This window comes from Coffea arabica, chromosome 11e (assembly GCF_036785885.1).
Source record: "Coffea arabica cultivar ET-39 chromosome 11e, Coffea Arabica ET-39 HiFi, whole genome shotgun sequence".
NCBI lineage: Eukaryota > Viridiplantae > Streptophyta > Magnoliopsida > Gentianales > Rubiaceae > Coffea > Coffea arabica.
The window spans coordinates 21,898,317-21,915,644 of NC_092331.1; the positions used below are offsets into that span (position 1 = coordinate 21,898,317).

A 17,328-nucleotide genomic window follows, 5' to 3' on the forward strand; every position below is an offset into this window, starting at 1 on the left:
GATGGATGGTTTCTGAGCCATAGAGGTGAGTGACCTCAAACTATTTCTAAAGTTATTTATGAACCGTTTCCTGCATTATTTCCTTTTGAACTGTTTCCAAAGTTACTTTTGAACTGTTTTCTTGCATTATTTACTTTTGAACTGTTTTCTTGCATATCATGCGTGCTTGCATGTGAGTGTTCCTGGGTTGCTATATTCCTTGACTTATTGGCTTGTTATGATTGATTGATAATGTGTTAAGTGCATTCAATGATTGTTAGAACGAGTTTTCTAGGCGAGTGTGTACTTTATCGCACTCGACCTAAATAAATGTGAAAGTTTCAATGATTAAATGCTAGTTGCGTATGAATGTAAGCCGTTTGGCTGAACTGGCCACTGCCCTTCGTTACCGATCGACTCGAGCCAGAAGCAGACTCGGTCGGGCGATATGGTGACCCTGGGTGAATTTGGTATACTCGAGTATTACCTTGTAGTCCGGCTACGTCCGGATGGGTGGAGTCCGGCTACGTCCGGATGGGTGGAGTCCGGCCAACGTCCGGAAAAAAAAAAGGGATCGAACGAACAAACAAATAGCTCCATGTGGGTCGTATCCTTTTAATGAATGTTACTATCGCTTTCCATTGTACATGTTTCTTGAATTATTGATACTCCATATTTAATGTCTTGTAAATGTTGAAATTGTTTTTGAACTTATCATTTGATTTATGACATCATTGATTTATGATATCATTGAAATGAACTATTGTGAAACCGATTTGATTACTGATTTTTCTGGTTACTCGCTGAGCTTTTAGCTCACCCCAAAAATATTTTATTCCCCTCCACAGGGCTCAAGGCGAAGGAAGGGCTTGTAGTACTTGTGCACGTGATTGGATGGCCTATGTTTTGTACAATTTGGATTTGGAATCATTTTATGTATAGTTGGGAATTGTTTCCGCTTCGCTTATGACATGTAATTTTTAGAGAATTTGATGTATATTGGAGATTTATATTGTAATAGTTGAGGTTTATTCTTGTAATTCATTTGAGGATTGTAGTGAACGACTGAGTCCCGGCGAGAGCTGGGCAGGCGGCCCGCCGAACCCTCTGGTTCGCCTTAGGGGGAGGTGGGGCTGTCACACCTCTGATGTGAACATGAAGATTTGGATCCCTTTGAAGTTCAAGGAAATTTGTTTGATAGTTGATGGTGCAATCGGGCTTAAGAATCATTGAAGATTTGTCCTACTTATTTCTTGTTATTTATTTAATTAAGTTTTCAGCAAATATTGTTAGTTAATTAGAGTTAGTCTTGAGTCCTTAATAAGGGGAATAAAGGCTAAGGTCATGTTGACCATAGTTAAGCCTATTTGAGTTAGTTTCCTATTCTAGTTGAATTAGAGTTTTAGGAAAGTAGTTAATTGCTTCCAAATTTATTTAGGAAGTTGTGTCAAGTTTAGAAGTCAAGTCAAATAAGGAAACTTGTATTGTTTCCAATTTAGATTAGGGTTTTGAGTCTTGTAAGGCTATAAATAGCCATGCTTATGATATTTTGAAGGGAAGACAATTATGAATAAAATTTGAGACGAACCCGATTCTCCAAGGACCACTCGAGAAGAAATCGAATCGATCAGGCAGCGGAAGGATCTATCTTGATCAGGTATGGGTACAAAAGACGGATTCTAAACCAACCAAGGACAGCTCGAGATTATTTAGAACGGTAGAATGGTGCCACAATTCAACATGGTCTTGAATTGATAAGCCAAAACTTGAACAAAGGAGACATGACTCACTTTGTATCAAGGAACGTTCCCAAAGGAACATGAAAGAGAAAAACTCTCAAATTTTATTCATAATTGTCTTCCCTTGAAAATATCATAAGCATGGCTATTTATAGCCTTACAAGACTCAAAACCCTAATCTAAATTGGAAACAATACAAGTTTCCTTATTTGACTTGACTTCTAAACTTGACACAACTTCCTAAATAAATTTGGAAGCAATTAACTACTTTCCTAAAACTCTAATTCAACTAAAATAGGAAACTAACTCAAATAGGCTTAACTATGGTCAACATGACCTTAGCCTTTATTCCCCTTATTAAGGACTCAAGACTAACTCTAATTAACTAACAATATTTGCTGAAAACTTAATTAAATAAATAACAAGAAATAAGTAGGACAAATCTTCAATGATTCTTAAGCCCGATTGCACCATCAACTATCAAACAAATTTCCTTGAACTTCAAAGGGATCCAAATCTTCATGTTCTCATCATTCTCTCGGTTCTCGCACAGGTTCTTATACCTATCTAGCCCCACGCCCACGGCTAGAACCGCGTCCTCGGATAGTCCCACGTTCTTGACTCCGTCTACCCTCCATACTTACTTTCCTATATAAGTATAAGCAAAATAAAAGTAGCTACAAAGGCCGATAAAAGCATTTTCAAATCATAAAATGAAAAATAATAGCGCACATTGGAAATAACATACTTCATATACATATCAGAGCAAGTCTCATATCCCATGGGACATTAACCCTAGGTATTACTCAAGCACTACACTTAATCAAAACTTGACGAAGTACAACTAAGTACATACGTGTGAATAGTAAGGGTCCCCAATCTCACTAATATCTTCAATATCTCCCAAGTCCAAACTATTTGCATCCCCCATGCCTTGGCTTTCGCCATCCAAACTTATTCCAATGTTACTCGGGATATCGACGTATCACAAAGGTATCGGTCTTTGGTACTCAGGTACAGGAATCTGAAAATATGGTAATCCACCACTCGAGTTAGCCACGCTCAAGAGGAATTCAACCACTTTTGAGATTCCTACCCAACATATATATGTTCCACACTTAACAAGTCAATCCCCACAGTCCGAGAACCCTCTCGCGGCACGAGATCGATAGGAGCTCTGATACCACCTGTGATGACTCCACCTCCCCCTAAGGCGTTGTGAGGACTCATATTTTAATTATTGCAAAATATTCTTAAATTGGTCATTTAAAAGTATTTTTGCATGTGAGTTACTCAAATTTTCTCAAATTGCATGAATTTCTCGAAAATGAGTCTAAACAATTGGTTCTTTAAACAATTATTATTTTAATGGCCAAATTAATTTGAGTTGAATTATTTATGGTGATTTTGATTGTTATATATACTTGAATTATCATATTTTAAAGTTTTAGAGTCGAATAAGTTGAAGTTTCAAAGTTCGAGTGAGAATTCCTTAAGTTCGACCCTTGTGCGCCCGTGTGCCGAAATGGCCCCGACAGGCGCTTTAATCTGCTTAATTGGAGATTTAAGAATTTGATATTAGACTACTAAGAATGTACTATTAATGCACTAGAGGAATTACCTCGGAGGTTTAGTGCACAAAAGTAGCAAACGAGCGCGAAAAGTGGTCGCGCGAAACCCTATTCGGACCTAGCGAGGTTTGACCTTGAAAACTTAGCCTTTAAGCTTCCTTTTCTCCCCAAAAACACACTTAAAAAAATTCTAAAACAATCTCTCTCATCTTTCTCTCTCTAAAATTCGGCCCTCACAAGAAAAAAAATAAAGGAAGAAGAGCTCTCCAATTTTTCTGCTCAAACCTTGCACCTAATCCATCAAAGTTCCTCATCAACTTGTGGGTTTTCATCCTAGCTAAGTGGAGGAGCTGATTTTGTGGCTTTGAGGGTGGATTGGGTGGTTGATGGTGGTGAAATTTGGGAAGGAAAATTCTGATTTTGCTAGGTTTCATAGCTCCAAGAGGTAACACACAAAATCCTTGCTTTCTTGGTTCATTTCTAGCTCTGAAGCTTGTAGCTTCCTTATTGTTGTTATTAGTTGAATTTGGTTGGTTGATGTGGGCTTTATGAACTCCCACCATTGTTGTTTGAGGGCTGTTAAGATGTTAATGTGTCTGTGAGTGTGATTTTGATGAGTTATAATGGTAGAAACTAGAAGAGGAAGAGAAAAGAGGGAAACCGAGAGAAGGGAGGACTGCTGACCGAAATTCTTGACCTTGTTATTCTATTTTTCTGCCCATATTTTCGTGCCTTTTTTTTAGTCCATTTGAGTGCTGATATGTTGAGCTTTAAGTGTACAAAGTTTCAGCCAAAAACCCTTTAATTTGGTACACCAAAATTGCACGCAAAGTTTGGTCACAACCCTGGAAAATTTCTGACTTGCTGCCTGACTTCTTGTTTGCTGCTGCCCTGTAATTTCAAAAATTTTCTGGTGCTAATTGAGCTTCCAAATTGATGTAGATATGTTGTGCTGTGTGTATTGTGGTTGTCTACCAAAAATCAACCCAAATGGTTGGTTAAAGTTTGAGTTACAAGTAAAGAAGCAAATTGGAACAAGCTCCAGAATTTTCTGACCAGCAACATTTGTGTAGCTATAACGTTTTGCTCGTTGATCGAAATCGAGTGCTGCTTGTGGAATTTGAAACGAGACTCTTATAGATTTAAAATGGTACCAAGCTCATTTTCTAGTTCATCCCGAGTGATCCGTGGTGAGTCTTGAAAGTTTGCTGATTGACAGCCACTGTTCACCCGAGGACAGTCCAGAAATTGCAACTTGTTGCTGATTTTTGAACCACTTGGGTTTGGATATTGAAAATGATTTCTTCTGTATAAATTTAGCCTTTGAATCTAGTTTTCAATGCCACCAACCATTCCTGATTTGAGTAAATATAGAGCCAGATATGGCCTTTTTGCTGAAGTGTGTCACAATTGAAATTCTCGAAAACAAAGCTCATCAGTCCTTAAGCTTGTGCGAACCTCAAACTTTTATTTCTTGAGCTAGGAACGGCGGAATCGAGTTCCGTTCATTTTTTTTTTGAAAACTGCAATGGAACGCATATCAAATTTCAAAGGCTGGTTTTGATTCCATAATTTTTGACAAAAATCCAAGGTTATTGGAAAAGTGGGGATTGTTTTGCCCTATCTTCCATGAACAGAAATTTCACTTGAAAAATTGACTTGCTTCTGATTTGACTTTTGGATAACGGTCTTCTACAAAGTTTTTATGCTTCACATGAAGTTTCCGAGGTGTAAAATTTTCCATTTTTGGACTTTCTGAACTTTCGAACCGATTTTTCGAAGTTTCACGCGTAAAAGTGAAATTTTCCGATTTGAACCTGCTTGCTCTTTTAAGAGCTTAGGTCACTCTTTTGAGACTCTTGGGATATTTCAAACTTATTTTTATGGTGAAAACGTGCTCACTTATAATTTGGAACTTTATTTTGAATGTCGGTTTCGATAAACCGAAACATTTGAAAATTTGGCCTTGAGCATTTTAACTAGAGAAATCCTTGAGAAATTTCACTAAATTTCCTATTTGAAAGTTAGAACTTTAACTTCCATATTTATTATGGAAAAAGTGATTGTTAGGAAACTTTGACTTCGTAAGTTTAGAAAACATGATTTTTCACTTATATTCTAGCACTTGGGCTTTTATTGAAAATTTTATAGTACGAACACATTTTTCTCCTTTCTCGATTTTCGTGCCAAATTAAGCATTTTTCTCTTCTTTTGAAATTAATAGTCCTTTCCACGATTTAACTCAGAAATGGGACTTTTAAATTCCTTTTGGTTATTATTCTAATGATTAAGTGAAAACTTGCTATTTCGATTTGTTTGAGCTTGAGGCTCTTGAGTGTGTGTATCTAAGAGGTTTTCTTTTATTCGCCTTGATCGAGCATCTAGGTAATTTGTGATTGTGATTAATCTCAGGTGATCCAGAGGACACCGAGAAGCTCTTTTAATTTCTTGCTTTTGCTCTTGCTTTGCTCCGGATTACGGTGAGGGATTCCGAACTGTTTTGCACAAAAAAATTGCTTCTCGAACTTTTATAACCACTGTTTGTATAATTGCATATATATATATACGTGATGTGACTTGATAAGTGCTTCTTACATGCCTAAGTGGTCAAATACTTGATGAATCTTGTTCACTTGAATGATAAAAACTTATTCCTAGGTAAGTGTGTACTTTATCGCACTCGACCTAACTGTTGCTGTATCACTTAACTGTTCAATATTTCATTGTTTATATGTTATTTGCGTATGCTGTAGGCCATGTGTACTTTATCACATTGGTTGAACAAGGCCTTTCCCCCCTTCGTTATCACCTATTCGAGCCAGATGCGGACTCGGTCAGATAGGTTGATAACCCTGGGCACTGTATTTTGGTATATTCGAGTATTACCGCTGGAGGGATAAGGTGATGGCCAGTCAACCGAAGGAGTTACCGATGGGAGTTATAAGGACGGGAAGTGGACCGAGTACTGTATCCTTTTGTGTTTGCTTTACTTGAATTGCAAACATAAGGATTGTACTTAGGTTATTATTATGAAAATTTAGATGAAGTATTGGACTTGTACTTTGGTATGTTGGACTGGTGGATATACCATACTCCGTTTGAGCTTTTAAGAACCATCGATTATATTCATGCTTGAGTTTTGTAGTGAGTCCCGGCGAGAGCTGGGCAGGCGGCCCGCCGAACCCTTTGGTTCGCCTTAGGGGGAGGTGAGGCTGTCACAGGCATACTCCAGGGTTTAGTAGACCGCGTGCCCAACTCTCGCCAGGACTCACTCACTCACTTCAACTCAAATAGGGTACAACCTCAAGAATAACGGAAATAACAGTTACCAAGTTTGGAAAGTACAATTACATTCATTTCTGTCTCAAACATCCATACAACCCCAAATACATCAAAAGATTGGAGTTCTACATACATTCAACCCTAATCGAGTAGTTAGTGCGAATACAGTTACAAAATTTCCAAAAACTAGTCTACGCTAGTCTGTACAAGTCTCATGCCTCGCTCGTATCCCCTGTAAGGAAAACAAATGGCGTGGAATGAGCTAAAAGCCCAATGAGGTTCAAAATAGCAAGTTGACTATTATTGAAAAGTACAAATATCACGTAGCAAAATATCGAGCATAACAAGTTCATGAAAGTGAGCAATAACACTTCAAATAGCAAATGTCAAAATGAGCGAGTGAAAACTCTTTTTGTTTTCCAAAAGAACAATAACACATCGAATAACAATCAATGTATAAGGATACAGATGGCTCTCAGGAGCTAAATTTCCATTTCTTCACCAGAGCTTGATCAAGTATTAGTTGATACTCCGTCAACTTTCAAGTAAAGGAACAAATCCAGTAGAGCACCACTTAACTCCAATCTCCGTCCACCAACCAAACCCCTTACCGGGCCCGAACTCCACAATGAACATTGATGGTAATACTCGAGTATACTGATTAGTCAAGGAGATAACACTCCACTCGACAACACTAGATACCCATGGTTCGTTATCTAATCGATTAAACCCTTGCCGGCTCGACTCGATTAACTAGCCAGTGGGGTTTGGGTCCCCAAGAAGTCGATGAGATATCATCTCCAATCGATTGAATCAAAATAAAAGTACGGAGATGCGAATGAGAGGCACCTCCCACTCACATTGAGTGTGGTACATGCTGCCGCTTAGCACTTGTAAGTCAAATACAAGTATATCAAGTCAATTGCAACAATAAACAAGTATATATCATATTAGGGCAAGTGCGATAAATACACTCTTACCCGATCAAACAAATCACGTATCATTTAATCACATTGATCAAGTATTCAAAACAACTGTCCAGTTCAATCAGGTATTTGGAAGCACTCACCAAAGGTCTAGTGCCTCTCAAAAATCACGTTCAGGTCCAACTCCTTGGTTGGAGTCCAAATCTGCGATAAAATATCATTTACAAATGTAAAACTCTCTAGAGTTCGAAACATAGGAGTTTCGCTTCAAGAAAATCATGTAAATGCAACTCGTTTAAGTAGTATTCAAGATACTTATCAAATGCCAAAAAATTCATGCTCACTCGTTTAGTTTTGGCAAGGAAGCGGTTAAAACTTTAACGCTCCCATTTGAGTCGAAAAGACGAGGAAAACGTATTTCTATTGATTATTACTTTCATTTTCCAAGGGTACGAGTTTCTGGCAAAATTTTAGTTTATATACCTTGACTAAAGAAAAATCGAATACCATAGGCGATCTATGCCCAACTTGACCTCAAATCGTCGCTCAAATCGCGGGTACCTATGCCTAACCCTCGAGTGAAAATTTGGGCAGCATGCCCTTTATATTTACCTAATTTCCAGCCATTATGGCTTCATTAAGTCCTCAAATCAGTCCCAATGTTACACATAGGCAATGTTACCACAATAGCCCTTCATCTAGGCTCAAAATCATCCAATTACAATGCAAGTTTTAACAAGGCAACCGGAAATCAAGTTTAAAGACAAATAGTCAAATGGCAGATTTGACGTCTCTTAGCGTAGCAGTCATAACCGAAGCTATGCTTATCAGATTGGTGTCAAATTTATACCATTTCGAAGTTAAGACAAAGGATTACATCTTTGTTGAAGACAACTCAATCCAGTTCATAGTTTATCTAGGTCAAATTTACCGATTACAGAACCAGAATTTCACCATCAGGCTGGTTAACAGCACTGTGTTCAAATGATAATAAATCATGCTACAAAAGTCCAATTGAGGCGTTTTCAGATGGGTTGGAAAGATAAAACATAGGACTACAACTTTGATGTTTTTGTCAAATGCTGATTTTATATGGATTATGGTGAAAAATGAGGCCAGAATCGTGAAATCCCAAAACTGTCCGCAGAAACTCTACCTATGGCAGCCGAGGGTATTTTTGTCATTTCACATGTTACAGTGCTCAGATTGAGTTGAAATTGTACAGGAAGTTATAAATCATTATTTCCTACAACTTTCATGTTTTAAGCTAAGCTCAATTCGGCCTCTAACATACACAAATAAAGCTGGTCAGAACAGAGCAATTTCAATCCTTAAATCTGGAATTTAATGCATTCAAGGTATGAACTTAACATTTCTAGCTTGAACCACTACTACCACTCTCTATCTAAGCTTATTCACATCATATTTTAGATAAATAACACTAATAAAAATAGAAACTTACAAACCCTAGCTGAAAATTATAAGTTAATAAGCAAAACCATGAAATCTTCCATACAATCCACCACAATCAAGCCATGCTTTGCTTAAATTGCAAAATAAGAAAGAAACAAGGGAGGTTTCTAGTATAATACCTCAAAATCTCCAAAATAACTTGCGATACAAGAACTTTCTTCCTCCCAAAAGTTCCACCAAGCTCACCTCCAAACTTTCCCAAAGATTGATCAGAGTAGAATCATGTTTCACGTTAATTTTCTCAAGAATCAAGTAAGGTTGTTATGGTGGAAATGGAGTTTTCTCTCCTCTCTTTTCCCTCTCCAAACTTATGGCCAAATGAAGGAAAAAGTGCAGGAATTTTGGTCCAAAACAAAGTTAGGAAGATAGGAAATTTGTTGGTCAAACTTGGTTGGCCAACACTTGTCAAGCCACCATTGGTCCTCTTTTTTTTTCTTTCTTCCTTTTATTTTGGTCAAAAATGGTGGCTATTTTGTAGGATATTTTAGGGGTGATTAGCTAAAATAAAAGCAAGGTGATTAAGGTATTAAAATAGTGTTCAAGTGGTGCACTCAATCGGTAATAAATGGTGCACGTCGGTTCAAGCCGATTTTCCTTAAATCGCGTATACTAGGGTTTTAACTTATGATTCACTAACTTATTATTATTACTTCTAATCACACACTTAACATCATCTAAAACTCACTCTTAATCACTAAATTTAATACACAATCCGTACCGAATAATTACACTTCAAAAAGACGTAAAAACCCTAATTTATGCTAACGAGAAAACAAAAGAAAAAACCCTTGATTCTATGTTTGTTTGCACTTACTGTGGGGTGAATGAGTAGTAAGGCTATTAGAAAGGAATAAATTCCTAATAAAAGGAAATTTTAAAGAAAATGTAAGGGATTTTACAGGTCCTCACATGGTCTGATCATTCAAAACTTAGGTTAATGAAGTGCTTACTTTAAACTCAACTATGAGCCATACACCTATATACAGGAGGAAGTCCAAAACTAGACTATTACACATCCAATCAATTCTAAACATTCAATACAATCCCAATATGAACCAGTACACAAAAGGAAATCCAAGTTCAATCCATACATGAGATAATCCACGAATAAACACTACAAGCCCTTCCTTCGCCTTGAGCCCTGTGGAGGGGAATAAAACATTTTTGGGGTGAGCTAGAAGCTCAGCGAGTAACCAGTAAAATCAGTAATCAAATCGGTTTAACCATAGTTCATTTCAATGATGTTCAATTCAAATCAAATGATAAGTCCAGAAACAATTTCAACATTTACAAAACATTCAATATGGAGTATCAATAATTCAAGAAACATGTACAATGGAAACCGATAGTAACATTCGTGCAAAGGATACATTCGTTCTCCTGTCCTTCATTTGAAATTGCATTATTTTCCACCAACCTCCACCAACCTTCAAAGGTAATACTCGAGTATACCAAACGTTCACCCAAGTTCCTAGTCGCCCGACCGAGTCCGCTTCTGGCTCGAGACGACCGGTAACAAGGGGCAATGGCCAGTTCAGCCCAAAAGGAAAAAGTGCAGGAATTTTGGTCCAAAACAAAGTTAGGAAGATAGGAAATTTGTTGGTCAAACTTGGTTGGCCAACACTTGTCAAGCCACCATTGGTCCTCTTTTTTTTTCTTTCTTCCTTTTATTTTGGTCAAAAATGGTGGCTATTTTGTAGGATATTTTAGGGGTGATTAGCTAAAATAAAAGCAAGGTGATTAAGGTATTAAAATAGTGTTCAAGTGGTGCACTCAATCGGTAATAAATGGTGCACGTCGGTTCAAGCCGATTTTCCTTAAATCGCGTATACTAGGGTTTTAACTTATGATTCACTAACTTATTATTATTACTTCTAATCACACACTTAACATCATCTAAAACTCACTCTTAATCACTAAATTTAATACACAATCCGTACCGAATAATTACACTTCAAAAAGACGTAAAAACCCTAATTTATGCTAACGAGAAAACAAAAGGAAAAACCCTTGATTCTATGTTTGTTTGCACTTACTGTGGGGTGAATGAGTAGTAAGGCTATTAGAAAGGAATAAATTCCTAATAAAAGGAAATTTTAAAGAAAATGTAAGGGATTTTACAGGTCCTCACATGGTCTGATCATTCAAAACTTAGGTTAATGAAGTGCTCACTTTAAACTCAACTATGAGCCATACACCTATATAAGTTTGGCCTCTCAAAACACAAAATTCATAGACAAACTTGAAAGCCAATCTTAAAAAATCCAAGTGCCTTCTAGGGGTATGATCCAAGTAAGTTATTGGTAAAAAGAAAAACACTTGGACTCAAAAGATGTAAAAAACCAAAAGAGGAAAATTATATATTTATAACTTATGAAACTTAGCAAGATATACGTAAGATATACGCACCACTATTAGAAGAAAACAACCAACCTCGAGTCTAAAGTTGGGCAAATGAAACTAGAGAGCATGATAGAAGAAACCGTTACTTTTCCTCTTGTTTTACACATGATTTTTGCCAAACTTTCATCTTATATGTCACTACCAAGGTGGACTCAAGCAATTATAAGTAACCTAAGTCCAAACCAACCCAAAATTACCCCTCTAACATCACTTATATTACAAGAAAGAAAGTAACAAAAATTTCAGCAGCACTTCCCCTTATATCCTTAACTTTCCCTTCCAAACTCAACATCTATATTCATAGCAATCCACCTCAATCACAACCACAAGTTATAGGCTATAAAGTACACTTGTTTAAGGTCACAAAGCCACCCAAAATAGCCAATTATCTAGCTCAAAAAACAACCATAATAAACCTGGAAAAATGTAACCCTAAGTTGAAATTTACTACTACAAGCTGAGATTTTCTATATTGAAGCCAAAATAACATATAAAAGCTAGAAAATTCACATGGCAAAACTAATAGATCATAGCCAAGCTCAAATCAACATATCAAAACTGAAATTTCTCACTCAAAGCTAGAATTTTCCAATCACCACACAAACCATGAAATTTTCCATGAAATCTACCAAAATCAAGCCTTAAATCCACTCATATGCAAGTAATAAAAGAAAAGATGGTTTCTTGATATGGTTACCTTGAAACCCTAAGAAGAAATGGAAACCAAGAGCTTCTTTCTGTGACGCCCCCACTTCTCCCTAAGGCGAACCAAAGGGCATCCGCGGGACGCCTGCCCAACTCTCGCCAGGACTCACTACAATCCATCATTCAAAAGCTCGAAATACTTTAAGTAACTTCAATACATAATTAAAGTACTTCAAATATCTCACACTTACAATTATGCAACTTTCAAGCTTAAATACAACCCAACGGAAAAGGGTACAATAGCCATCCGTTATAATATAACTTAAAATCTTCGAAAGAAAATAATCTAGTACTACTCACGAGCACCCTTGGTCTCGAACCCTGTAAAAGAAAACCACAACGTGGGATGAGCTACACAGCCCAGCGAGGTTCCAAGACACTCTAACAGTTCAAATAAATCAAGGTTACGCATGTATGGTTCAAGGTTACGCAATGGCATGTTATCATGAGGTGATAATCATTGTACGGGTAATTTGAGACATGTATCATGGTATGAGACATTTATCATGAGACAGTTATCATGGTTCAAGACATTGGCATGTATAGTTCACGAGTGATTGGAGCTTATTACAGGTACGAGTAATTAAGCATGTTACAGGTATGGAGCATTAACATGAAACATGTATCATGATATGGGTACATTGGATAGGTAACAGGTATAGAGCATATCACAGGCATAGCTCAGGATTTCATGTTGACATTTTAGCATGAAACAATTATCATGATACAAGGTAAACATATACTGTAGGATACGGTGTTCCAGTGGAACTCTGTCGGTCATCTGCACCTTATGACTTCCGGATCCCCTCGGTTTGTGTGAGGACTCGCAAATTCCTTGTGTTTTTCTTCAAAAATACCCTTTTATTTAAAAAATTATTATTTAGCAAAGGCCACTACCCAAATATTTCACATTAAGTGTAGATAGACCTAGAAAATAGGGTTTTACGCTTCGGTTTTAAGTTTGGAGCAAAATTTGGGTTTTCGCGATTTTTCGCCGGATGAATTTTCGGTACAGAGTAAGAATTAATTTGGGGATTAAAAGTGACTTTTAAGTGAGAAATAATATGTGACTAGTGGCAATGATATAAGGTTAGTGAATGGGAAGTGAAAAACCTAGTACGTGAGTTTTTAAGAAAAACGGCGCGATCCGGCGGGTCCCGCGCATTACCGGTTGAACGCACCACTTGACCACCACTTTCTTACCCTACAAGCTCATTGATAATTGAGCAAAATATCTTCTTATATTACAGCTAAGGGAACCGAAATTTGTGGCTTATAAGCAAGGGAAAGAAAGAGAAAAATGAGTGGCCAAGATTAGGCCAAGTGTTGGGCAATTTGTGGACATCATTAGTTCTAATCTTTTGGCTTTATTATAAGATAAACTTAGCCTCATTTCTCTTCATATTTCTGCCTAAGAGCCGAGAGGGAGAGGGAAGAAAACACCAAGGGAAATTTCTTCATTTCATCTTCAAATCCAACAATTTAGTGAGAAAATAAACAAAGTAAACCGATTAAACTTGTTCCTAAGTGACTAGGTGGTGATTTGTGGTAAGCTTTGGAAGGAGGAAGCTTGGGCTACTCTTTGTGATCTCTATTCAAGGTAAGAGAGTTTATCTCTCCAAGTTTTACTTCTAATCTTGTTAAATTAAGCCTAGTAACTTGATTTTATGGTGAGATTATGGATGATGAGCATGTTTTAGTAGTTTTCCCCAATTTATTTGATGCACTAGGGCTTATGGAAATTCTGCCCAAATGGTTGTATGATGTTTATATGATGCAATTGAGGTTTCATATGGTGTTGTGGTAGTGATTGGACCAAGAAATTAAGGAAAGATTCACTAGAAACTCAAAATTTCCAAAATCTGGAAAATGGTTCTAACATTCTGTCCGAATTTTTATCTATATGTTGGAGGCTGTTTTGGCCTTAGGTCAAAGAATAAAAGTTGTAGAGAATGGTATTTTATAGGTGCCTACAAAATTTCAGCTCAATCGGAGCAACGCAGGACGTGAAAAGTCCAAAATACCCCTACTGTTCTAAGTATTTCCCAGCAGTCCGTTTCTTCAGTTCAGTCCAGTTTATCACGATTTTTGACCAGGATCCATTCTGATTTAGCTCTGGGCCGAAACATGAAAGTTGTAGTGTTCTGAAGTAGCTTTAAAATGCCTCAAAGAAGACCTGATTCGGACTTGTGTGGACTGAGTTATGACCATTATAGTGTTCTGCATTTAAACAGCCGACGAATTGGTTTCTGGTTTAGTAATTCGAGAATTTGACCAAGTTACATTAGAAACTGGACTTAGTGATATTCATGAACATTGTAGCCCTGAGTCTTAGCTTCGAAACGCCATAGGTTTCGTCTTAATCCGATAATCGTAGCCTCAGATAAGTTATTTCCGCTTTTATACGTCAAATCTGTCTTTTGGCTATATGGAATTTCTGCACTTGCTATTGATGTGAATCTTACTATTATGATATTGTGAGCCTATGGAATGGCTCTTGACATAAATTGCTGATATGTATGATGTTGGGTGGTGTTGAAGAAAAATAATGAAGCCTAAATGGCTGGAAAATTAGGTAAACACAAAGGGCATGCTGCCCAAATTTACGCTCGAAGACTAGAGAACTACTTGCAACTCGAGTATGGGTTAAGAGTGATTACTGCTTGAACCATCTAGGGTACTTGAGTCTGCGTGTTCCGAGGTATATAAGGAAGGACTTGGCCGAACTTGTACCCTTGGGAAATGAAATAATGATTGCTCGAAGTACGTTTTCCTTGTACTCTCGACTCACCTGACAATTTCAAGTATAAATGTTACAAAGCTTTATCGTTTAAAAAGCGAGCAAGTGTTTCATGACTACTGTCCGAGTGAATTTCAATTTCTTGATTCTTATTGAACGAAACGTCTAAGTTTCGAACTCTAGTCATGTTTCAAAGTTCTCAAATTGAGTTTTATCGCAGATTTGGACTCCGAACTCGGAGTATAACCTGAAAGTGACCAGTAAAAGCACTATATCTTTTGGTGAGTGCTTTCAAATACTGAATTGAACTTGATACTTGTGCTTGATACGTGCCAATATGATTACATGTCACATGCGTGAATTGTTAGGGCAAGAGTGTACTTTATCGCACTTGCCCTTACATGATATACACTTGTTTATTGTTGCAATTGACTTGACATACTTGTTATGATGCGCGCACTTCCTGGAATTCCAGATACCCTGTGGCGAGTTACTCTAGTCGGGCCGGCAGGGGCTTGGTCGATTGGGTAACGAGCCCTGGGTCTCTTGCTTTGTCGAGTGGAGTGATATCTCCTCGACTAATCGGTATACTCGAGTATTACCACCCGTGTTTATTGAGGATTTTGGGCCCAGCTGGGGGTTTGAACGGTGGACGGAGAGTCGTGTAAGTGGTGTTCTACTGGATTGGTTACTTATTTGAAAGTTGACGGAGTGTCAACTACTACGGGATCAAGCTTCTGGTAATGCCATGGGAATTTGGCTCCTGAGAGTCATCCGTATCCTTATACTTTGGAGTGATTATTGTTTTTTTGGATTATTGTTTCTTTTGAAAAATCTCTACATTCGCTCATTTTAAGATTGCTACTTGACATGTTACTGTTCACATTTATGAACTCTTTATACTCGTTACTTTGCTATATCGAAAAATCGTACTTATAAATAATGGTCAATTTGCTATTTGGAACCTCACTGGGCTTTTAGCTCATTCCACTCCATTTGTTTTCCTTTCAGGGGTACGAGCGAGGTGTGAGATATGTAAAGTCTAGCATAGACTAGTTGTTTGATTTTTTTGACTTGTACTCGCGCTATTTCTCGGATGGAACATGTTGTACTGGGATTGTATACGTTTTGAACTAGTTTGATGTATTAAGACTTTGTACCTTGATTCCTATCAATGTAAATTATAAGCTTGAATTGTGAATGTTATTTATGGTTCATGGATGTGTGTACATGACTCGATTGAGATAGTGAGTGAGTCCTGGCGAGAGCTGGGCAGGCGGTCCGCCGAACCCTTTGGTACGCCTTAGGGGGAGGTGGGGTCGTCACAGATGGTATCAGAGCTCCTATTGAGCTCGTGCCGGGAGAGGGTTCTCGGACTGTGGGGATTGACTTGTTAAGTATGGAACAATTGTCTATTGTTGGGGACCTTAGATATGTATGTTGGGTAGGAATCTCTAATAGGGTGATTTGCTCTTGAGCCTGGCCAGCTTGAGTGGTGAATTATCATATTTTCGGATTCTTGTCCCCGAATACCAAAGAGTGACATCTTTACGCTCAGTTGAGATCTCGTGTAATATTCGGATAAGTTTGGATGGTGAAAGCAAAGGCACAGGGAATACGAATAGTCTGGACTTGAAAAACATTGAAGATATTTATGGGATTTGGGATCCTTCTTATTCCCGTGTTTCGAGCCTTGATTAAGTGTAGTGCCTGAGCGATACCTAGGGTTAATGCTCTATAAGTTATGTGACTTGTTTTGATCGAATGTGTTGTATTGCCTTGTTTTATGATTTAGAGGGGTTTATGATTTGCAATATTCTGTTTTATGTTGTTTATATTTATATAGTTACTTAGTGGTTATCTTCTATCATTAATTAGTTGGTTATATTGCTATAGTTGGTTAGCTGCGAAACATGGAGGATAAAAGAAGTCGGACCAAGAAAACTAACCGAGAACGCGGTGCTAGGCGAGGCCGTGAAGGTGAACCAGTACAGGAACCGGTGCCTGAACCGAGAGAGGAGAGAGAGGCAGCGGTTGAGCAGCAACCAGAACCCCATACTGTCGGGGGAGATCAGGTGGCCACTGCCATCCAACAGATGACTAATATTTTGACTCGGTTGGTGGAGCAACAGGGTCAAGGTTCTGTAAATCAACCTAGAGACCCTGATTCAGGGCAAGATAGAGCCTTGGAGAGATTCCAGAAGTTCTCTCCACCCAAATTCTTAGGAGGACCAGACCCGTATGAGGCTGAGAAGTGGCTGGAGGCCATGATAAATATCTTTGCTGCCCTAAACTATACTGAGGAGAGACAAGTCCAATTTGCTGTATTTCAGTTCGAGGGGCCAGCTAGGGCCTGGTGGAACGTAGTAAGGGCCAAATGGGAGAGAGAAGGAACTGCCTGGACTTGGCTAAACTTTGTGCGGGATTTTAATGAAAAATACCTTCCACCCATCGTCCAGGAAAAGCGAGAGGACGATTTCATCAAACTCCGTCAGGGGCTGATGAGTGTA

General features: G+C 38.0%; 1 long non-coding RNA gene across 1 annotated transcript; it reads left to right on the forward strand.

Annotated features, from left to right (window-relative positions):
• Positions 1–13,442: 13,442 nt before the first annotated feature.
• LOC140020996 (uncharacterized) lies at positions 13,443–16,012 on the forward strand. The gene is made up of 3 exons (XR_011824953.1): positions 13,443–13,678; positions 15,039–15,099; positions 15,830–16,012. It is a non-coding gene; the product is annotated as an uncharacterized lncRNA (long non-coding RNA).
• The last annotated feature ends 1,316 nt before the right edge of the window (positions 16,013–17,328 follow it).